Consider the following 24,334-nt stretch of genomic DNA (forward strand, 5'->3'; position numbering starts at 1 on the left):
AAAGATGATTGGCCAGAATTTGTGAGGCAAAAGAAATCGGAGCATTTCAAGGAAATATCAAAAAAAATAAGGATAATGCGAGTAAGAAAAAGTTCCATCATATTATGGGGCCAGGAGGATACCGCCTTTCGGAGCCTAAGTGGCAGAAGATGGAGGAGGACCTGAGGGTGCGACGAATCCCTCTAGGTACAGAGGGATGGGACCCAAGGGCCAAAAGCTAGTGGTACGGGCATGGGGGATCGCTAGACCCGGAGACAGGGGTGTGTGTTCACCGGAAGAAAAAGTTTGCTCCCACCCAAGCCCTTATTGACGCAATGACCCAAGCTCAAGAGGGCTTGATCAAGTTCAACAGAGAGAAAGACGCACTGACAACAGCCCCCGGGAATGATGAACACGGAGGACGTGTACGAGGCAAAGGCAGAATTCCGTGGAAAGTAGGGTTTTCCCAGGACAATGACCCGTACTGTTACAGAAGCCGTAAGAGAAAGACGGACCGGGATGCAGATCTTTTGGCGAAGTTTGCATCGGAACTCCATGAGTTGAAGCAGACCGTGCATGAACTAGTAAAAGAAAAATCGGCTGCAGGGCCGCATGAAGATCATGAAGCGGATCGCGGAAGCAAGCAGCGGAGAAGCAGCGTGGCTTCCACGGATGCCCCGCCTGGTGCTAATGCACCGATGATCGAGATTCGTGCACCGGAGCCTCACTACCCCGTGGATGATGTAAAGGAGATGAAAGAATGTGATCTGCATTATCCCGTGGGGAACGTTTCCACGAAGGTAGCTACCGGCAGTGCTTTACCCTGTACACCTGGAGCACTCCACCACAACAACCCCATTGCATATGGCTATGCTCGTGTCACGGTGGAAGACATAGTCCAAGAGTTTGAGGACCTGGAGATTGACAAAGCTACACCCGAAGGGGAGAGAAGACTTGGAGATGTCAAGCGCCAGATCATTCTATGGAAAAAGAAGTACATAGTGTTTCCAGGCGAGGTGCCAAGGCTAACAAGTCCACCCCCCTCCGATGGTGGTGGTGGTGGTGGCGGTGGTGGTGGTCGTGGTGCTTCACCTACACCTCCTTCACGCCATTCGACGCCGTCCCCCGATCCACAACCTCCGGCGGGTAAGCAGCCGCCGCCCCCCCAATCCTCCTCCGGCGGGTACGACGCCCCCCAATCCTCCTCCGGCAGGTACGACGCCCCCCAATCCACCTCCGGCGAAGAAGCAGAAGTAGGCGGACAGCAAGGAAACCCGCTCCTGGACTATTAACCCGGACCCTTATGTACCTAAGACCACAAGGGTACCGGAGCCATCACTGAAGCCTCTCCTCCCAAGGCCTTGGGAACTTAGTGAAGCTGAAACCAAATTGGCCGCGTCTGCTCATTATGAGAAATGGAAGGCGGATACGAAGGCGATAAAAGAGCCTGAGCCCAAGCAAGTATTCACTGAGAAGCAAAAGAAGTGGGCTAAGGATTTTTTGACGACACCGTCCCAAGCCGAGCTGAATATGCCTGACGACTATGGACATGAACTTCGTAGGCAAGCAAAAATATTGAAGGAGGAGAAAGAAGAAAGTAAAAAAAGCGGGAAACAAGTTGACCAGCTCGGGATACAGAATAAACAATCGATCCCCCCGCTCATAGTGAAAGCCGGTCCAGAAGAGGACCCCGAGATCATAGCAGCTGCGGCAGCACTTGGATTGACTGTAGCGAGTGCCATGAAACAAGCGTCCGAGATGGGTTTGACTCTTCGTGGCTTCTTAGGCCTTGAGGATGCGCCAGTATGTGAGATAGCATTACAATATGTGCGGAATGGGCCTCTCGTCGAGCCTGCGCGGGAAAAGAGTCTACCACCACAAATGCGAAATCTGCTACGTTGGTACAAGCAATTCATAACAAGGGCCGACAAAGAATATGTTTATGTGGATGTTATAGAGGAGCATCACACCAAACGGTACTCTGTACAAGTTCATATGAGTGAATTGTTCCAGCTGTTCAATCTGCGCGAGCTCGACAAATCTATCCTGAGTTGCTACGTTCTGTAAGTGATTTATTTCTACCTCATCTCGTTCTTCATTGCCTGCACTATATATATATATATATTGTCCTAACTATATTGTTGCGTACGCTATTATGCAGATTGAAGATTTGGGAATGCAAAATAAGAAACATCCATGATGTTGGGTTCATTGACCCACATATCGTTAATGGACATGTGTTACAAAATCACCCCGAAGACGTGGAGAAAGACTTGTACAAGTTTCTTAGAAAGCATCAACTCAAAAGTCATATTCTATTTCCTTACCATTTTGGGTGAGTGTTTCTCTCTTATGCCCATTCTCTTTTGTTTACTCCATGCATGGTATGTCTAATTGATGAGTTATGCATGACTGTGCATGTAACGTGTCCGCAGGTTCCACTGGATTCTGCTAAATATTGAACTTCACACCTCCAGAGTTCTAATCATGGACACTATGGATTCGGATCCAAAGCGTTGGGCCGACATGAGAAAAATGCTGCAAAAGTAATTATTTTCAATCATTTGAGCTCTAAATCGATCGGTCTCTTTCGTTCATTTCCTAATATCAAGCAACTAATAACTCCCTTGTTCATTTAATTTTCTTTGCCCTGTAGGGTTTGGAGACGGTTCTCAGAAGAAATTGTCGGTGAATTCAAACATGAGCTAGATTTTAGAAGGTTAGTTAATGTGGATAAGCAGCCACCGGGGACCAATCTATGTAGATACTATGTTTGTGAGAACATCCAGAGACACACCTCTGAGCGGAAGGCATCGGATAGCATGCAGAAGGCGACGAATAACTTGCGGAGGAGGCTTAGTCCAGAAGCTCGCTTCCGACCAATTCAAGATGAATTAGCAGGATTTTTCATGAGGGAAGTCATCAATCCTAAAGGAGAACACTATACCGAGGACGAAGAAATTTATATGCATACCCGATATTGGAACTTGTTCGAAGTTGTATATGGTCATCCATCCTAATTGTGTATGGAAACTTGTTCGAAGTTGTATATGATCACCCGAGATTGAATATATATTATATATTCCTCTCGAATTCTTCTTGTTTGAAATTTCATATGCATGTATATAGTAGCGTAGAATATGTGTACTGAAACTTCATCAAAATTAAAATAAAACACAAAATAAAATATAAAAGAAATAAAACACTACAAATTAAAAAGAAACCAGGTTTAGGGGGGCTAACACCCTAAACCTGCGGAGGAGGCCTTTAGTCCCGGTTAGCCACGAGAACCGGGACTAAAGGTCCTCCGCCCCGACGGACTCCTGGCGCCCACGTGGACGGGCCTTTAGTCGCGGTTCGTAAGAGGCGCGACTAAAGGGGGGAGCCTTTAGTCGCGCATATTTAGTCCCGATTGCACAGCCGGGATTAATGGCCTTTGCGAACCGGGACTAAAGGCATATTTTCTACTAGTGTAGTCAACCTAATGGATGAAATTTTCTAACCCCAGGGTTAACGTGGCGTCTCGAATGGTGCCTCCAATTAGTAAATATAAGATTTCAATATAAATTTATACTACGTAAAAATCCAACAAAACATTGCGCTCGCAACAATTAATGAAATTAAAATTTTCAATGTAGAAAAACAATATTTTATAAAGTAATTACGTGTTTGGTGCATTTTTTATAGTTACTGCCCAGTTTTTATAATTACATCCCATTTATTATTTCTTAAAGCCCATTTTCTTGTTAAGCCTAATGCATCCCTCCTAAGAAAGATTTGCAGCCCAGCGGGGCGGAGAATAGCAACTTGACCTTGCCTGGGTATTCCTACCAAAAATTATAGCTGGCTAGCCATTTTCAGCTTGAAATTTTTTTAATCCGGGCTGGATATCTGGCCTGGGCTAGATGGGCCACAGCCCGCCCAGTTAATACTGTCGGCGTTCTGGGAATGGGGGTCCCCAGACTTGCCTGCCTGCGGCCTGCAGCGTGGCTCACCAGCGGCCCAGTACGACCCGTCTTCATCGACCCAAGTTCAAGACCCTAGCGAGGGGCCAAGTCTCGTGGGGCGGACGACGCGAGGCCTCCTCAGGGGCGGCCTCACCAGGCAGGCTCGCGAGGAGGCGGAGAGATCAAGGCGAGGGGTACCTCGCGAGGTGCTCATGACGCAATCCATGACGATCAAGACCAGGCGGGCGCCAGCTTGCGCGGTGTCCTCGTTTCCTCTTTGGTGCAAAGGGAGCAAGCGCAGGCGCGGAGTACCGAGGCGTCAAGCAAAGGTTTCCATATCGGTGCAATGAGACCAAGACCAGCAGAGCGGCAGGACGGAGGTCACCGTGGAGCCCAAGACGGCGTCATCTCCAATACCTTTGGCAGTCGAAGACCACCTTTAGTCAGGATAGCTTGTACTGGCTGTCCCCTTTCAAGATGGTCGTTGTTGGCTCCCTTCCCGCTCAATGTTTGGGAAGAGGACCAGGGCCTCTATAAATAGGGCTATCGACCACAGTAGAAGGGGGGATCTGGAACCGGATCAATCTCACCTAGAGCCAACAGAGACGGATCGACTCCTCTCCAAGCACACCACCACAAAACTCCTCTCCTCGCGAGGCTGTTCTTCCTCTGTACTGTTCATCTTCAGCCCAAGAGGCAATCCACCACACCACACACAGGAGTAGGGTATTACACCACAACGGTGGCCCGAACCAGTGTAAACCTCGTGTCTCTTGTGTTGTTCATCGTGCTAGCTCAGAATCGCGGCGAGGTTGTGAGCGTATTTCGGTAGGGAGAAGATCTTCGTGCGCACCCCAGAGTTCGAACCTTAAGGGTTTTCCGGAACCCGATATCCGATATTTGGGACGCCAGGTAGGGGTGCGCCGAAATCATTTCCGCTGATCTGCATCCCATCGCTTCGTAGCATCCATGGCAGACGCTCGCCGAGCTCGCGCCGAGCGCCGGGCTGCTCTCGCCGCCCGCGTCGCCCAGACAGCTCCCATCGGTGGGCCTCCTCGTCGTTCTCCGTCGCCTGCCGCCAAAGGGGCCACTGGCCCGGTGGGGAACAAGCAGCAAGCATCTTCGCTGCACCCTTCAGTGCAGCGGGAAGGCCGCACTGCCACTCCGTCGCTGACCCCAGCTCGTTCGTCGTCTCACGCTCGTCGCGCCCCCATGGACGCGCAGGCCGCGTTGCTCCTGGCACGTGAGCTCCTGCACTACCGCCCCGTCGACGACCACTACGAAGAATGGCTCGCTCGCATCACCGAGCTCATCAGCGCCGCAGGGGGCTCTCCCGCGCCGTCCCTCTCGCTGCCTCGCCCACCGTCATGCATGGGCGACGCTGCTCAGGGAGCGCCTCCGCCACGTCCTTCCCAAGAAGGCACCCTGGCTCCAAGGCGCACGGCCCCTGGACGCGACCTGCCGCGTCCGGTGCCCGCGCAGCAAGAAAGAAGCTGCCAAGAAATCCCTCGGCCTCAAGAAGGCGCTCACGTGCTCCCTGCACCAGCACGACAAGACCGCATTCCTACACCAGTACACCAAGACCCCGCGCTGCCCCTGGCGGCGGCGCACGGGAACCATCAAGAGCAAGCTTTGCATCAGCAAAGGGCTCCGGTGACCAAGCAGGTTGCCGTGCCTTCAGCACCGAGCTGTGTAGCGTCGCCTGGCCCGGCAAGTTCAAGCCGGACCTGCCTCCCTGCAATGACGGTAATGCCGACCCCGCGGAGTTCCTGCAGCTCTACGAGCTGGGTATCGAGGCGGCCAACAGAGATGAAAAGGTCATGGCGAACTAGTTTCCCATGGCGCTCAAGGAAGTTGCCCGCACCTAGTTCCTGAACCTGCCTCCCGGATCGATCTCCTCTTGGTACGAGATGCGCAGCCGCTTCATCGCCAACTTCCAGGGCACTCGCGACCGCCCCCCAGCCGTGGGTGACCTGCGCCGCATCAAGCAGCAGCCAGGGGAAACCGTGCAGAAGTACATGCAGCGCTTCAATGGCGCCCGCCTCAAGATCCCCAAGGTGACGGACGAGGCCATCATCTCAGCATTTTCTGATGGCGTCCGTGACGTCAAGACTAAGGAGGAACTTTCCATCCACGAGGATATGTGCACATCTCTGGAATTGTTCAACCTGGCGACCAAGTGCGCAGGAGCTGAGGAGGGGCGCCTCTCCCTTCTAGAGCTTCCAGCTGCTGACCCAGAAGAGAAGAAGGCCAAGGCCAAGGACGTGAAGCGCAAAGGAGCGGCCGTGCTCGCAGCAGAGCCAGATACGAAGCGCGGCAGGGACCAGCCGGAGTTATCCAAGGGTAGCCGATTCTGCGCCTACCACAACCTCTGCACCCACAACACCAACGAATGCCAGGAGCTCAGGGCCGTTCGAGAAGGACGCATTGACCGACGCCCCGAGCACAACGACCGGGGCTACAGCCGAGGCGGAGGACGACGGGACGACCGAGGCCCTCACCAGGAGTGGCATGACCGACCTCGCGAGGATCGCTGGCAGGACCTGCCTCGCGAGGGAGCCTGGAAGGATCAACCTCGCGAGGACCACCCGCAGGGCAACGCAGGCCTTCCTCCTCTGCCGCCGCCGCCAAGAAGGAATGACGACCACCACCAGGACGAGGGAGCTGGGGGCTTACAGGAGCCACGCGTGCTATCTCTTGCATCCTGGGCGGTGCCCAGGCCCCAGATTCTCAGCGCATCTTCAAGCAGTTTGCTCGCGAGGTGAATGCAGTCCTCCCCAAGCTTGAGGCCACGCGCCCTCTCAGGTGGTCCAAATGCGCCATCACATTCAACTCAGCAAATCAAATCAAGTGTGCGGCAACCGCTGGCCTCCTCCTGATGCTTTTCTCCCCAGTCATCAGCAACGTGCAAGTTACCAGGACCCTCATCGATGGCGGCGCAGGGCTCAACGTTCTGTCCGTCGAGACATTCAACAACCTTCAAGTGCCATACGATCAACTTCATCCTACCAAGCCTTTTTCAGGAGTTATTGACGGCTCCACCACCCCGATACGGCAGGTCCGCCTCCCTGTCACTTTCGGGCAGCGCAACAACTACCACACTGAGCTCATCGACTTCGACGTCGCCCACATTCGCCTGCCATACAATGCCATCCTCGGGTATCCAGCCCTGGCCAAGTTCATGGCGGTCACCCACCATGGCTACAACGTCCTCAATATGCCAGGAAACGGTGGAATCATCACAGTCCCCTGCGAAGAGAAAGATGCGGTGTGCTCCCTCGAGCGCGCCTTCCAAGCTGCATCAGTCGAGGACCCGGACAGCAAGGGCGAGAACCCTCCTGAGGCAGTCCCCAAGAAGAAGAAGACATCGCCCAGCTCAAGGCATCAGGAGGTTGGCATTTCAGGAGGTGTCGCTTTAGGATCCGCGCCCGTGCAAGGGGCGCCTCCTTTCATCGCATAGGAAGGCGTGCCCGGCGCCCTCCTCGGGCAGGGCTCGGGGGCTCTCTTCTAGAGGGCCTCAGACTTTGCCAAAATCACGAGGGAGGCGCTCGGGTACCACTTGGAGGCGTGCTTCGCAGCACGTTTCCCTCAGGAAGTCTCAGGGCATGGAAAGCCCAACCATCAGGAGTTCATCACCAAGACCACACAAGAGCCTCAGGAAGCAAGAGCCATGCGCGGCGATCGTCGTTTGCCTGGCATAGCTCCCCATCCAGGCGAGGATGGCGGGCTGCGCGTCTGCATCGATTTCCGAGGTCTCAACTGAGCCGCATCTCAGGGGCGCTTCTGGCCTTCGCGCATGGGACGCTGCGAAGGAGGCCAGGCATCACGCAGTCCTGGTGGAGATGGAGATGGTCCTCGAGGAACCGCCTAGGCCCTCAGAGCCTCCCGAGGCTCGAGGTTCCGGTGGCTCGTGAGGGTCGGCCTCTTCACTGCGCATCCTCAGCTACTCCAACACCCCTTCTACAATGGTACCAGGTGACATCTTCCGAGTTCATTTCATCTAGGAGCGCCCTCAGGGCTGCATCATTCCCAGGCCGCACGGGTCTCTCCCTGCGGCATGTATCCCTTTTGCTTACGTCTTTAGTTTACCTTGTTGGGGGCACCCCTCGGGCTGCATCATCCCCAAGCCGCTTGGGCCTGACCCAGTGGCATGTATCATTTATGTGTTCATCTAAGCTGATTTGCCCTTCATGCCTAACCTACCTGTGATTATCGCCTGCTCGATTGACACCTACCTTTGGAGCCGCTCGCGCTGGCACGGCGCTTGCGCATGGGTCCGTCCCTGCAACGTCGACAAATCTGAGCGGTCGAGCTCTGGCCCGCGGCAGCCCCGCAAGCGTCACCTCACCAGGCACTTAGTGCCCTCACCCCTCTCTTGGAGCAGCCAATGGCCGGTCGGCAATCATAATGGCAACCTGTGCTCTTCTCGTGTTGGTTTACAGGAACCTCCTGAGGTCTACAGCGGGTAGCGTCGCGAGCTCTCTCCTCCTTTCCCGCGCGATCCGCTTGCGCGTTAAAAGGGGGGCTCCTGAGCATCGCGACTCAGGAGCTCTTACTGACTCTCCAGCCCTCACCCCCTGGCCTTGTCCACGGCATCGCGACCTGGCATACCGGCGGCGGCTGAGCTCGCTCGAGGGCCGGGACCTGAGGACGTAGAGCACTAAGGAGAGTGTGGGGAAGAGAGGGGATGCTCGCGAGGGCCTAACCCAGCTACATCCCAACCGCCAATGTACAAGTCCGGCGCAACGCGACGGAATGGCTCCATGCTTCCAAGATAAGTTTCGCGCCTGGAACAGCTGATCGACGCAGCCTCAGAATCTCCACCTAATGCGGCTCTATGACGGCGACTTTGCCTTCCTTTCTCACCTTTTGACGGTTGCTTGTGCGCTAAAGGGGACCTCCTGAGCATCGCACCTCAGGGGCTCTTACTGGACCTTGGGTTCGCTCACCTCCTGGCGTTGACCACGGCATCGCGACCTGGCATACCAGCAACGGCTAAAGCCTGCCTGGGGACCGGGACCTGTCAGCGTAGAGCACCAAGTCGTCGCGAGGTTAGAAAGGGGGAACCGAGCCGGGATAGGACAAGCATTCGCACCGCTCCATAATAAGGATAATATCAACAAAATACATCGCGGCCCCTTTACATGCCCCCACGGGGTGTTTTCTTGATTCCTCGCAGGGAACAAAAGATGAGAATCCTAAGGAGCCCTAGCTACACGTGCCTCCATTGCCGACGCCATCATCAACAGTGGGTCGTGAGAGACTAGCGCCAACCCCATCCAGATCAGCTGCGCCGGCGGCTAGATGCGGCCGCCTTGCTCCGGGCACGGCGCGAGCTCGGGGGCACGTAGCTATCGTCGCTTGTCTCCGGAGTCGCGAAATGCTCTGGAGAGTCGCTGGACTCCCAAGCATCGCCGCAGCTGCAGGAGGAGCCGTTAGAGAAGTGGATGGCAGGCCTGGCCCCTGCCAAGTCAATGTCTCAGCTGCCTCCCCTGGGGCAGCACTCCAGCCGGCGGCCTTCTATGTCGAAGACCTTAAAGAGCATTAAGGAGGCGCCATCGTATTCAAGATGAATCACGAGGGCACCCCCTGTTCGGCAGACCCGGGTGATCTCGCCCCAACCTCGGGTCATCAAGACCTTGCCCGGAGCGATGACTTCAACCTCCGCTCCAGTCGCCGGAGCGAGGCAGTCGGCGTGCTGTAGCCAAAGCTCGAGAGGCCCCCTCGGCGGCATCTCGAAGGCGAAGAATGGAGGAAGGCGGATCTAGGTGCTTGGAGGCATCGCGGCGTGGAGCACGAGCTCGCGAGAGGAGTCTGCGGCGTGGACTCCAAGAGCGATGGTGCACGCCGCCATGGCTCGTCGACCTCGCCTTTGGCACGGGCGGTGTCGCTCATCGTCCCTTTCCCCGGGGCCCTCGGCCCGGGCATACAGGGGTAGCGGGAACCCAGGAGGTGGCCGCTCGTACCAAGGCCTCATCATCTCTAGCCTTGCAACCTCGTCACGGCGGCACTGGACCGGCCGTTTCTTCGGCGGGAGCGGGTCGGGCCCCTCTCGGGGGGCCTTTCCTTACTCTTCGGCTGAGAACTGGCGGATCGGTGCCATCGGCGTCGAGAACGGAGGTGGAGCAAGGAGGAAGAAGCAGGCGGAGCAAGAAGAGATGAACAACAGGGGCTCTCGCCTCTCCGTACTTATAGCCCAAGGAAGGCCAACCGTCGACCTCCACGATCGCAAGTAATGATGACTCTTTTCGCATGCACCAGGGACTCATCAAATCGGGAAGTTGCCGAGGCAACATGGGGAAGCGGAGACGCCCACGTCCAATCAACCGCCACGCGGGAACCAAGGCCGCAGGCTGTTGGGGCCCGTGGCGCTCCGCACTTGCCCTTTGGCTTCGCTGCTAAGCCAAGTCCGAGCCCGCCTTGGGCCCGGGGGCTACTGTCGGTGTTCTGGGAACGGGGGTCCCTTGACTTGCCTGCCTGCAGCCTGCAGCGTGGCTCACCAGCGGCCCAGTACGGCCCGTCTTCATCGACCCAAGTTCAAGACCCTCGCGAGGGTCCAAGCCTCGCGGGGCGGACGACACGAGGCCTCCTCAGGGGTGGCCTCACCAGGCAGGCTCGCGAGGAGGCAGAGAGATCAAGGCGAGGGGTACCTCGCGAGGTGCTCATGATGCAAACCATGACGATCAAGACCAGGCGGGCACCAGGCGGGTGCCAGCCTGCGCAGTGTCCTCGTTTCCTCTTTGGTGCAAAGGGAGCAAGCGCAGGCGCAGAGTACCGAGGCGTCAAGCAAAGGTTTCCATATCGGTGCAACGAGACCAAGACCAAAAGAGCTGCAGGACGGAGGTCACCGTGGAGCCCAAGACGGCGTTATCACCAGTACCTTTGGCAGTCGAAGACCACCTTTAGTCAGGATAGCTTGTACTGGTTGTCCCCTTTCAAAATGGCCGTTGTTGGCTCCCTTCCCGATCATTATTTGGGAAGAGGACCAGGGCCTCTATAAATAGGGCTATCCACCACAGTAGAAGGGGGGATCTGGAACCGGATCAATTCACCTAGAGCCGTCAAAGACGGATCGACTCCTCTCCAAGGACACCACCACATGAACACCTCTCCTCGCGAGGCTGTTCTTCCTCTGTACTGTTCATCATCAGCCCAAGAGGCAATCCACCACACCACACACTGGAGTAGGGTATTACACCAGAACGGTGGCCCGAACCAGTATAAACCTCGTGTCTCTTGTGTTGTTCATCGTGCTAGCTCAGAATCGCGGCGAGGTTGTGGGCGTATTTCAGTAGGGAGAAGATCTTCGTGCGCACCCCAGAGTTCGAACCTTAAGGGTTTTGCCGGAACCCAATATCCGACAAATACCTGCAGCAATGTTTTCGTTGTTGTTCAGAGGAGAAAAATTAATATCTGGGCTAAACATCACTCAAGAAAAACTCTGCAGTGCTCACACCTCAAAAACACAAATACTGCTTGAGCTGCTTGGTCCCAGCTGTCGGCCGCTTCTTGTGCAATTCTCTCGTTTATTGACTACATAGGTTGACAATGGTGTGGGACCGTGATGTCAGGAAACCAGGAGGAAGCAAAAAAATATAGTTTCATATACTAATAAGGAGGCACTTGCGTACGTGCGGCTATGGCCCTGGTGGGTCCCCACTGTCATCCTCTCCAAGTAAAGTCATCTCCTCATCCTCATGTCCGTTGACCATGTTAACAACACAAGGCTGCGGCGCCACGGCGAGCGCAACAACTCGAAGGACGACGGAGAGGGCCTCGCGGGCCCTACGGATGGTCTGATACAGCGCCCGCTGCTCATTCGGGAAGCTAGGATCATAGGGCCACATGTCCGTGACGGCATTGTCGTTCGCTTGTTCACTGGTGCTCGTTGAGGACACGGCGGTTCCAGCACAAGTCCTCCTGCGCCGGTAGCTCTTCCGCCATTAGGGTGCCAAAGTGCGGCCGCACCTACTCTATGGTGAACACGGCATGAACCGGCTTGGACAGTGGCGCTGGCTCCTGGTCGAAAGCTACGTCCATCGTCTGATTGTCGTCGCTCAGCTCGGCGAGCCTGCTGGCGAGCCAGCATGTCCGGCTGCTAGACCGACCCACTGCCAAGCACGAGACTGACTGCCCTGGCCCACCCAGACCGCCTCCCTCGCCCGTGCGCGCTTTCCGCCCGAAACGGTCAGCGCCGCCCGCCCCGCTTCCCGGTGCAGGCAATTGCTCCGCCTTCAAACGACACAAGTGTCATCCGTCCATCCTTCTGCCGCCCACATTAATGATATGCGGTTGCCAAGGCGGCTACTCCGGCGCAACACGTCCGTCCCTCCGCCACCCACCATTGCTATATAAACTGTTGCGCCGGCCATAGCCGCGGTCATCCGCATCCGTTCCCTTTCTCCTGTCCACACCACTACTACCCACCATGGCTTCCTCGCGCTCCAGCGCTCTTCGGGACGGGCGGACGACGGACCACAAGGAGATGGCAGCCATTGCCGCCAACTGGCTGGCCGGTGGGCAGCCAGAAGACAACGACGTCCCAATGGAGAACATGGTAGTCGACGATCCGGCACCAACCCCCTCCTCTGCGCCATCCTTGCCGGTGCATTGCACCATGACCATCGGCGAGGCCCGTGCCCAATATATGGACACGGTGAGGCACAAGCGTGAGGAGCAGTTCCGGGAGGCGCAGGCCGACGCCGCCTAAAACCACCTTCTCCTCCAGGAGCACCTGCAGGCGGAGGAGCAGATCACCGCGGAGCGGGCGGAGCAGGAGGCGCTGCTCGACTCGTACAGCTCCGCCCGCGAGGGCCGCCTCGAGCGCTGGCGGTACCGCATGCGGGGTGGCTGAGGCTGCGGCCGCCTACAAAGAGGGCGATGAAGCGGGCGAGGCGCTGTTTGGCGAGACCGAGGATGAGGCAGAGGGCAATGCCGACTCCGACGAGTCCCCGCTCCGCTGGCCTCGACGAGGCCCTACTCTGCCGAGGCCCCGCGGCGCCAACAACGAGGCAGAGGACACCGCCGGCTCCGCCGAGGCCCCACCCTGCCGGCAACGAGGGGGAGGATTTCCCCCACTTCGCCGAAGCGCCGCCCGCTGCCAACGAGGCCGCGCCACACAGAAAACAAGGAAGAGTAGAACACGGTAGGTCGCCGCCGCTCGGGTCCAAGTAAGGCCACCGCTGCTACCCTCCGGTTGAAGCCAAGCAAGGCGGGTTGACCACTGACGGCCGGTTAGCTTCTTGACGGCGACGTGGAGTCGGAGAGCTATGTTGGAGAAGGACGCTGCTTCTACTTAACTGCTGGTGCAGTTGGCTGACTGACACATGGGGCCAACAGGCATCTGGGCCACATGTCAGTTACGCAACTGCACCTACAGTTAAGTCACTGAAGCTTCTGTTTGGCCCAGCCGGACACAGGTGGGTATCCTCAGTTAATTAATTATACCTCCAGCGCACCACGTTTTAGTTGAAGAATGTATGAAATGTAATGAAATCCGGCATGTTTATATGAAATCAGACCGTGTATGAATGAATTTATTTCGATTAGTTCGAATTCTTGTATCACTGGCATTGGATGAACATGCAAAACTACGTACTAGCATTATTCCCAGGGTGATCACCTCGTTTGCAGCAGTTTCACATGTACTCCCTCTGGTCCTTTCTAGTCTGCATACAAGTTTTGTCTGCAGTCAAAGTATCTCTACTTTGACCAATCTTATAGAAAAAAGTATGCACTTTCACAATGTGCGAAGTAAAAAGGAACTGAAGGAGTACAAAGAGTTTGAGCAACTTTTTAGCGTTCCTGTACATTGCAATCAAACACGCAGGCCTGGCAATTCATACAGAACATTCAAAACAATCGATGATTATGCATCTTAGCGATTCACATGTCAGAGCCAATATTTACTTCACAACTAAAGAATAAAGAAAAAATGGATCAAGGCTGCTGACAGCGAAGGGCGTCCCATTCGAAAATATCAAACGCATGTCTTCTTGCTAAAATCAATGAGCAAAATTTGACAAGGTTGTCCCATTCCAAAATATCAAATGCCTACGATTGTGGAATGGGCAGGTTTTTCCATCAGTTCGGACATTGACATGGCACCTCGTGCTAAATAAACCAGTTGTTCTTTTTGTGCAGTTCCACCAAAATCAACCAAATTCGCGCGTAGAACTTATCGGCACCTCCTTTCTTGTGGTGGAAATGAATGATTCGATGTATTCACGAACATTTTGTGCAGTTCCCATTGAAATCCAGCTGAGCACCCCTGTTTGCACAAATACAAAAAAGTGATTAGTATAAAGCAAATTGTACTATGAATTGACAGTTTAAATAGGCACCTACATGGTCCATGTAGAGCACACTTTTATAAAAATGGAACTCACCGGAAAGAATCCTAGAACAACATTGTACTCGCACATCACAGCAAGAAAATGGAGATTTGTCAGTCCTTCTAAGCTGAAGTTTGTTTGGTCTTGTGGCGAGTAATGTAACCATCCTTCAACTGCTCCTTCTGATGAGAAGATAGATAGGGCTTCTTCATCCTGGCATAATCGGAACTAGTCACTTCACGTACTCCATACTCTTCTTCAGAGGAGGATGATCCTGTTGTGCAAAGACAAGAGGACAACTAAATGCTAGCATCCCTGTTTGCTCGAAAAAAGGAAAGGAAATATTTAAAACAACACAGATGAAGCACTTCTCAAGGACAATACCACTTTTTCATGACAGTATCTAAACAGTAGCACAACACCAATAGAGATGACAAAGCTCAATCATATGGATGAAATCAGTGGGCGAGTACCAACCTTTTTCAGGAGGCTTATTGTGTAGAGCATACAGATGAAGCACTTCTCCAGAACCATCTGTTGCTATCTACTGTGGTGGCCATGCTTACTATATACTCCTCGATTAGTTTAATGTTTCCAACATCTTCTTGTGCAGTTCCACTAAAATATATGGTATCTTCAAAGAAGATCCTTGTTTGCACAAGTAGAGATAATTACGTATTACATTAGGAGTGGCATCAAATCAGTGGCAAAACAATTGCTCGTTCCAGACATAGCAATAAATTAAGATGCAAAACTATATCATTACTTGCGTCATCACAGTTCCAGTGCTTCATTACAGCACCGGGAGTTGATTTTTGTTTTTCTTCCGCCTGTTCTTCCCCTTCATCACTTGGTTCAATAACAGACAAGCTTCGCCTTCAATGTAAGATTTGGCATGTCAATTAGGTTGCACAAGTATAGCACTGAACAATGACATTAATTTTCTGATGAAAGTGGCAAAATATTGGCCAACAGTTGTGAGATATCCTTATCTTACCTCAATGGGATATTATGGTGCACGTACAGATTGGAAGTCTTGTCTCCATTTGTGCAGTTCACTAAAATCAAGCAACATTACCGTACAAGTAGCACAACATATCAAAGCACACTGCAGAATCATGTGAAAGAAGGCTAGTACTGACCTCTCATGATGCGGAATTCAAACAACTCACAAGAAGAAGATCTGAACCAAATTTGCCAACACGGATAGGAAGTAAGATCTCCTCTTGTGCAGTTCCACTAAGATCAAGCAATCAAGCAACGTTGTCGGTGTGACATTTTGGTTGAACTGCACAAAACACTCTTAAAACAAAAGTGTTTTGTGCAGTGCAATAAAAGGTCACAATGGCAACGAGGTGAAGTAGATAACCATGTTTACACAGAGGTGGAAAGGAAACAACTAGTGGTCAATAACGGTGGATGACACAAAAGCCAACAAAAAGAAGCATCTACCTTGTCTAAATGGGAAAGAAAGCAAGAGAGTAGCATTTCTCAAACGGTGGCATTGATTAATATTAACAGAGAGATTATATTAGCAATAAAATTCGTTAAACATGTAATTTGCTTTTAACTGTGGCATTGCATCAATTTTCCAGCGGCATTATTAGAGGGTGTTTGTTTACAGGGACATTTTGGTGGAGGGACTAAAAAAACTCCGTGTGAGTCCCATCTAAACCAAACATGAGGGACTTTTAGGGACCAAAAGTGGGCATTTGGGACTAAAGAAAGAAGACCCCGAGGGATAGTCTTTTTGGGACTTTTTCCAACAGTTTCCCCTGCCATGCATCGCACCTTGTCTCTATTAGTTCATTACTAGGGGTAACATGGTCTTTTAGCATGTCATTTAATAACCTCTAGTCCATGTTTAGTCCCTGGAACCAAGCAGGTAGGGACTAGGGAGTTTTTAACCAAACAGGGACTTAGATTAACAACAGCTAAAGAGTTGCACGGGACAGTGGACGCACCAGCACCATGTGCATCTACCGATGTACTGGGGTGATGCACAGTCTGTTGCAAAAAAGACCAAACAACCAAGGAGCATATTTGTGTTGGTCCCAATTTTGTTATCTTTAGACACCTTTCCATATGTGAGCGCAGCAAATCTAGTCCTACTCAAACTCTATAGCCTTGTCCCTCAAAACAAAAGATCAGTTTGTTATAGATGTGTGTACTGCGTTTGTCATTGTTTTCCCTTTTCGACCAACATAGGTGCTGGATAGCCAGTCTGTACTAGTACTTTCCCCCCTTCCTTTCCTCTTTGAACCACGTCCTAGATTTATGCTATACAACTTTCCCCACTACTTTCCCCCATTCCTTTCCTCTTTGAACCACGTCTTAGATTCATGCGATACAACTTTCCCCACTACTCTCCCCCTTCCTTTCCTTTTTGAACCACGTCCTAGATTCATGCTATACAACTTTTCCCACTACTTTCCCTCATTCCTTTCCTCTTTGAACCACATCCTAGATTCATGGTATACAACTTTCCCCACTATTTTCCTATTTGATCCAAAACCTAGATTCGAGTGTAGAAGCGGAAAAAGCCCACATGCAGCTAGAGCAATGCATGTGGAATAAGTAAATTATACCTTGAGGTTCTTGGGGTGTGGTTTGGTGGGCGACCGGAGGCCGTTCGCCCACACTATGTACGGCGGCGAAGAAGAAGGGGTCGGAGGCCCTCCCGCGCCACCGCTGGGTGAAAGTGAACAACTGCGCCGGTAGTACTCCCTCGCCGACGGCGACAGCGTTAGGCCTCCTTCCCTTCCCGGCGGACGGATCGTGCCGGCTCTTTGACCAGCAGTGAGGGGAGAGAGAGAGGCCAACAAAGTCTTGTTTATATCTGGAGAGGGTGAGAGAGTGTGAAGAGAGAAACTACAAGCGCTGAGGCTCCAGCGTGTATATATATACTGGAGAGAGTGTGAAGAGTGCAAACCCTAGAAAACAAGCGCCGAGGCTGCAGCTGGTCGTATAGCTCCGTATCTATCTATTTTGACCAGTCAAAGAATCCTCCTGGCACGAATTATGCTCAAGTGTAGTTATCGAACCCGAGACCTTCAGTTTGATGAGCGAACAGGCTAACCAGCTACACAACCCTCCCGTTATGTTCAACGAGAGGAAAATAACCTTTTATACATTCCTGCAATCGTGTGACAAGAATGTCGTGTTTTTTTGTGTGGGAGTCATTGGGATTTAAATCATAATCGTGTCATGTGGATTTGGTGGTAAGACTATCCACAGTGGTGCAGAAATAATGCAGCCTTAGTCACCTTACCTCTCTCCACGTAGTACGTTGGGTCCCACCAGTCAGAGGGTGAAACAAAAAAATTAATAAGAAAAACTAAAACCGCCAGCGGTTGATACGTCTCCACCGTATCTATAAGTTTTTATTGTACCATGATATTATATATTCTGTTTTGGATGTTTAATGGGATTTATTATACAGATTTATATTATTTTTGGGACTAACCTATTAACCGAAGGCCCAGCCCAAATTGCAGTTTTTTTGCCTATTTCAGTGTTTCGAAGGAAAGGAATATCAAACGGAGTCCAAACGGAATGAAACCTTCGGGAACGTGATTTTTGGAACTAACTTGATCCAGAGGACTTGGAGTGGACGTCAAGCAATCAACGAGGAGGCCACGAGGCAGGGAGGCGCGCCTGCCCCCCTGGGTGCGCCCCCACCCTCGTGGGCCCCTTGTAGCTCTCCTGACCGACTTCTTCCGCCTATATATACTCTTATACCCTGGAAACATCAGAACAGGAGCCAAAACCCTATTTTCACCGCCGAAACCATATGTACCCGTGAGATCCCATCTTGGGGCCTTTTCTGGCGCTCCGCCGGAGGGGGCATTGACCACGGAGGGCTTCCACATCAACAGCATGGCCTCTCCGATGATGTGTGAGTACTTTACCTCAGACCTTCGGGTCCATAGTTATTAGCTAGATGGCTTCTTCTCTCTCTTTGGATCTTAATACAAAGTTCTCCTCGATTCTCTTGGAGATCTATTTGATGTAATCTTCTTTTGCGGTGTGTTTGTCGAGATCCGATGAATTGTGTGTTTATGATTAAGATTATCTATGAACAATATTTGAATCTCCTCTGAATTATTTCATGTATGATTGGTTATCTTTGCAAGTCTCTTCGAATTATCAGTTTGGTTTGGCCTACTAGATTGATCTTTCTTGCAATAGGAGAAGTGCCTAGCTTTGCGTTCAATCTTGCGGTGCTCGATCCCAGTGACAGTAGGGGAAATGTCACGTATTGTATTGTTGCCATCGAGGATAAAAAGATGGGGTTTATATCATATTGCTTGAGTTTATCCCTCTACATCATGTCATCTTGCTTAAAGTGTTACTCTGTTCTTATGAACTTAATACTCTAGATGCATGCTGGATAGCGGTCGATGTGTGGAGTAATAGTAGTAGATGCAGAATCGTTTCGGTCTACTTGTCGTGGACATGATGCCTATATACACGATCATGCCTAGATATTCTCATAACTATGCTCAATTCTGTGAATTGCTCAACAGTTATTTGTTCACCCACCGTAATACTTATGCTATCTTGAGAGAAGCCACTAGTGAAACCTATGGCCCCCGGGTCTATTTTCCATTATATTAATCTCCCGTCAACTAGCGATTTCTGGCGCCATTTATTTTTCTTTACTCTCAATCTATATCATAAAAATACCAAAAATATTATCTTATTATCTCTATCAGATATCACTTTTGCAAGTGGCCGTGAAGGGATTGACAACCCCTTTATCGCGTTGGTTGCAAGGTTCTTATTTGTTTGTGTAGGTGCGTGGGACTTGAGCGTGGTCTCCTACTGGATTGATACCTTGGTTCTCAAAACTGAGAGAAATACTTACGCTACTTTACTGCATCACCCTTTCCTCTTCAAGGGAAAACCAACGCAGTGCTCAAGAGGTAGCAAGAAGGATTTCTGGCACCGTTGTCGGGGAGTCTACGCACAAGTCAAGACATACCAAGTACCCATCACAAACTCTTATCCCTCGCATTACATTATTTGCCATTTGCCTCTCATTTTCCTCTCCCCCACTTCACCCTTGCCGTTTTATTCGCCCTCTCTTTCCCGTTCTCCTCTTTTTTGCTTGCTGCTCGTATTTACTGCCGCTATGTCTGAAACCGGGGAGGTTGTCGTTGATAAGAACAATAGTAATAACATGGAAAATTTTGATGCTTTTGATGATCCTGTTGAAGAACCACCCATCTTACATACTAAAAAGTTTCGAATCGGTAGTGGTAATATTATTGGAAAAAGGGTTATTCAAGATTTCTTTACTTGTGCCGGTGGTTTACCCGCTATGGGTAGATCTATTCTTCATAGAACTAGTAGCCTTGTGGATGCTATATCCTTGCTTATAGTTGAACTTGAAAGACAATTTATGCATATGCATCCTTGCATTCAAGGGATTTTCCTAGAATTTTCCAATATTGACCATTCTTCTGTTAAGCGTGCAACTACTATCTTTTTGGCTCATGAGTTCAGATTTATAATAAAAGAAGCCAAAGAAATTTTTGCGCACTATAGGGTGGACGCTGGCCGTTCTCCCATAGAGGCAATCCTCTTCGATCAAGAGGACATAATGCGTTTTCAATCTTTAGATTATGTTGCTTTTAATGAAAACCTTAGAAAAAAGGTTCCTACCAATGTTCTGGTTGATAGAATCTCCGAACTTAATAATGATTTTGCTATTCGAAACAATGAGTTAGGATATTCTCTTGAGTATAGGCTCATGACTTTCTGCCAAAAGAATGCTTATACTGATGAATTAGTTGTGCAATATGAAGGTCCAAAGGAGGAACCCATACCTCCCCAGATTGATCTTGGGGACTTCTGTCCTATTAAATTTATCCCTTTTGATTACTTTTGCTTGCCACAAAGAAAACTTGCTGCTGAACTTAGGGAATATGAGATGAGTTTTCGTGATCTATCTTATTATGGCAACACTTAGATCTATCCTAGCTTTTATGCCTAGCTAGGGGCGTTAAACGATAGCGCTTGTTGGGAGGCAACCCAATTTTATTTTTGTTTCTTGCTTTTAGTTCCTGTTTAGTAATAAATTATTTTTTTAGCCTCTGGTTAGATTTTTTATGTTTTAATTAGTGTTTGTGCCAAGTAAAACCTATAGGATCTTCTTGGGTGATAGTTAATTTGATCTTGCTGAAAAACAGAAACTTTTGCGCGCACAAGATTAGTTTTCATAAATCACAGAACCGTGCTATTCAGTTAATTATTTTTTCAGAAGATTAATAAAAAAATTACCTAGAACTTCCAATTTTGGTAGAATTTTTTGAGTTACCGAAGTTTGCGTTAGATACAGATTACTACAGACTGTTGTGTTTTTGACAGATTCTGTTTTCCATGTGTTGTTTGCTTATTTTGATGAATCTATGGCTAGCAAAAGAGCTTATGAACCATAGAGAAGTTGGAATACAGTAGGTTTAACACCAATATAAATAAAGAATGAGCTCATTACAGTAGCTTATAGTAGTGGTTTGTTTTATTTCGCTAACGGAGCTCGTGAGATTTTCTGTTGAGTTTTGTGTTGTGAATTTTTCAAGTTTTGGGTAAAGATTTGATGGATTATGGAACAAGGATTGGCAAGAGCCTAAGCTTGGAGATGCCCAAGGCACCCCAAGGTAAAATTCAAGGACAACCAAAAGCTTAAGCTTGGGGATGCCCCGGAAGGCATTCCCTCTTTCGTCTTCGTCTATCGGTAACTTTACTTGGGGCTATATTTTTATTCACCACATGATATGTGTTTTGCTTGGAGCGTCTTGTATGATTTGAGTCTTTGCTTTTTAGTTTACCACAATCATCCTTGCTGTACACACCTTTTGGGAGAGACACACATGATTCAGAATTTATTAGAATACTCTATGTGCTTCACTTATATCTTTTGAGCTATATAGTTTTTGCTCTAGTTCTTCACTTATATCTTTTAGAGCACGGCGGTGTCTTAATTTTGTAGAAATCATTGATCTCTCATGCTTCACTTATATTATTTTGAGAGTCTTCTAGAGCAGCATGGTATTTTCTATGGTTATAAAAATTGGTCCTAGTATGATGGGCATCCATCTTGGGTATAATAATAACTATCATAGAAAGTGCATTAAACACTATGATCAATTTGATGCTTGATAATTGTTTTGAGATATAAAGGTGGTAATGTTAGAGTCATGCTAGTTGGGTAATTATGAAATCGAGAAATACTTGTGTTGAAGTTGGCAAGTCCCGTAGCATGCACGTATGGTAAAAGTTGTGTAACAAATTTGTTGCATGGGGTGGTCTTTTGATTGCCTTCCTTATGTGTGGAGGTCGGGATCGCGCGATGGTTAACTCCTACCAACCTTTCCCCTAGGAGCATGCATAGTAGTACTTTGCTTCGAGGGCTAGTAAACTTTTGCAATAAGTATATGAGTTCTTTATGACTAATGTGAGTCCATGGATTATACGCACTCTCACCCTTCCACCATTGCTAGCCTCTATTATGCGGCGCAACTTTCGCCAGTATCATACACCCACCATTTACCTTCCTCAAAAGAGCCATACGTACCTATTATGGCATTTCCATAGCCATTCCGAGATATATTGCCATGCAACTTTCCACCGTTCCGTTTATTATGACACACTCCATCATTGTCATATTGCTTTGCATGATCATGTAGTTGACATTGTATTTGTGGCAAAGCCACCATTCATAATTTTTCATAGATGTCACTCTTGATTCATTGCATATCCCGGTACGCCGCCGGAGGCATTCACATAGAGTCATATTTTGTTCTAAGTATTGAGTTGTAATTCTTGAGTTGTAAGTAAATAAAAGTGTGATGATCATTATTAGAGAATTGTCCCATGTGAGGAAAGGATGATGGAGACTATGATTCCCCCACAAGTCGGGATGAGATTCTGGACTAAGAAAAAAAGAGGCCAAAGAAAAAAAAGAAAAAGGCCCAAGAAAAAAAAGAAAAAGGCCCAAGAAAAAAATGAGAGAAAAAGAGAGAAGGGACAGTGTTACTATCCTTTTTCCACACTTCTGCTTCAAAGTAGCACCATGATCTTCATGATAGAGAGTCTCCTATGTTGTCACTTTCATATACTAGTGGGAATTTTTCATTATAGAACTTGGCTTGTATATTCCAATGATGGGCTTCCTCAAAATTCCCTAGGTCTTCGTGAGCAAGCAAGTTGGATGCACACCCACTTAGTTTCTTTTGTTGAGCTTTCATACATTTATAGCTCTAGTGCATCCGTTGCATGGCAATCCCTGCTCACTCACATTGATATCTATTAACGGGCATCTCCATAGCCTGTTGATACGCCTAGTTGATGTGAGACTATCTTCTCCCTTTTTGTCCTCTTCACAACCACCACTCTATTCCACATATAGTGCTATATCCATGGCTTGCGCTCATGTATTGCGTGAGAGTTGAAAAAGCTTAAGCGCGTTAAATAGTATGAACCAATTACTTGGCTGAAACCAGGGTTGTGCATGATGGGAGTATTTTGTGTGATGAAAATGAAGCATAGCCTAACTATATGATTTTGTAGGGATAAGCTTTCTTTGGCTATGCTATTTTGATAAGACATGATTACTTGTTAGTATGCTTGAAGTATTACTATTTTTATGTCAATATGAACTTTTATTTTGAATCATTTGGATCTGAATATTCATGCCACAATTAAGAGAATTACATTGAAATTATGCTAAGTAGCATTCCACATCAAAAATTCTGTTTTTATCATTTACCTACTCGAGGACGAGCATGAATTAAGCTTGGGGATGCTTGATACGTCTCCAACGTATCTATAATTTTTTATTGTTCCATGCTATTATATATTCTGTTTTGGATGTTTAATGGGCTTTATTATACACCTTTATATTATTTTTAGGACTAACCTATTAACCGGAGGACCAGCCCAAATTGCTGTTTTTTTGCCTATTTCAGTGTTTCGAAGGAAAGGAATATCAAACGGAGTCCAGACGGAATGAAACCTTCGAGAACGTGATCTAGAGGACTTGGAGTGGACGTCAAGCAATCAACGAGGAGGCCACGAGGCAGGGAGGCGAGCCTGCCCCCCCCCCCCTCGGCGCGCCCCCCACCCTCGTGGGCCCCTTGTAGCTCTCCTGACCGACTTCTTTCGCCTTTATATACTCTTATACCCTGGAAACATCAGAACAGGAGCGAAAACCCTATTTCCACCGTCGCAACCTTCTGTACCAGTGAGATCCCATCTTGGGGCCCTTTCCGGCGCTCCGCCGGAGGGGGCATTGATCACGTTGGGCTTCTACATCAACACCATGGCCTCTCCAGTGATGTGTGAGTAATTTACCTCAGACCTTCGGGTCCATACTTATTAGCTAGATGGCTTCTTCTCTCTCTTTGGATCTCAATACAAAGTTCTCCTCGATTCTCTTGGAGATCTATTTGATGTAATCTTCTTTTGCGGTGTGTTTGTCGATATCCAATGAATTTTGGGTTTATGATTAAGATTATCTATGAACAATATTTGAATCTCCTCTGAATTCTTTTATGTATGATTGGTTATCTTTGCAAGTCTCTTCGAATTATCAGTTTGGTTTGGCCTACTAGATTGATCTTTCTTGCAATAGGAGAAGTGCTTAGATTTGGGTTCAATCTTGCGGTGCTCGGTCCCAGTGACAGTAGGGGAAATGACACGTATTGTATTGTTGCCATCGAGGATAAAAAGATGGGGTTTATATCATATTTCTTGAGTTTATCCCTCTACATCATGTCATCTTGCTTAAAGTGTTACTCTGTTCTTATGAACTTAATACTCTAGATGCATGCTGGATAGCGGTCGATGTGTGGAGTAATAGTAGTAGATGCAGAATCGTTTCGGTCTACTTGTCGCGGGCGTGATGCCTATATACATGATCATGCCTAGATATTCTCATAACTATGCTCAATTCTATCAATTGCTTGACAGTAATTTGTTCACCCACCGTAATACTTATGCTATATTGAGAGAAGCCACTACTGAAACCTATGGCCCCGGGTCTATTTTCCATTATTTTAATCTCCC

The sequence above is a fragment of the Triticum aestivum genome, chromosome 5D (genome assembly GCF_018294505.1).
Source record: "Triticum aestivum cultivar Chinese Spring chromosome 5D, IWGSC CS RefSeq v2.1, whole genome shotgun sequence".
In the NCBI taxonomy this organism is placed as follows: domain Eukaryota; kingdom Viridiplantae; phylum Streptophyta; class Magnoliopsida; order Poales; family Poaceae; genus Triticum; species Triticum aestivum.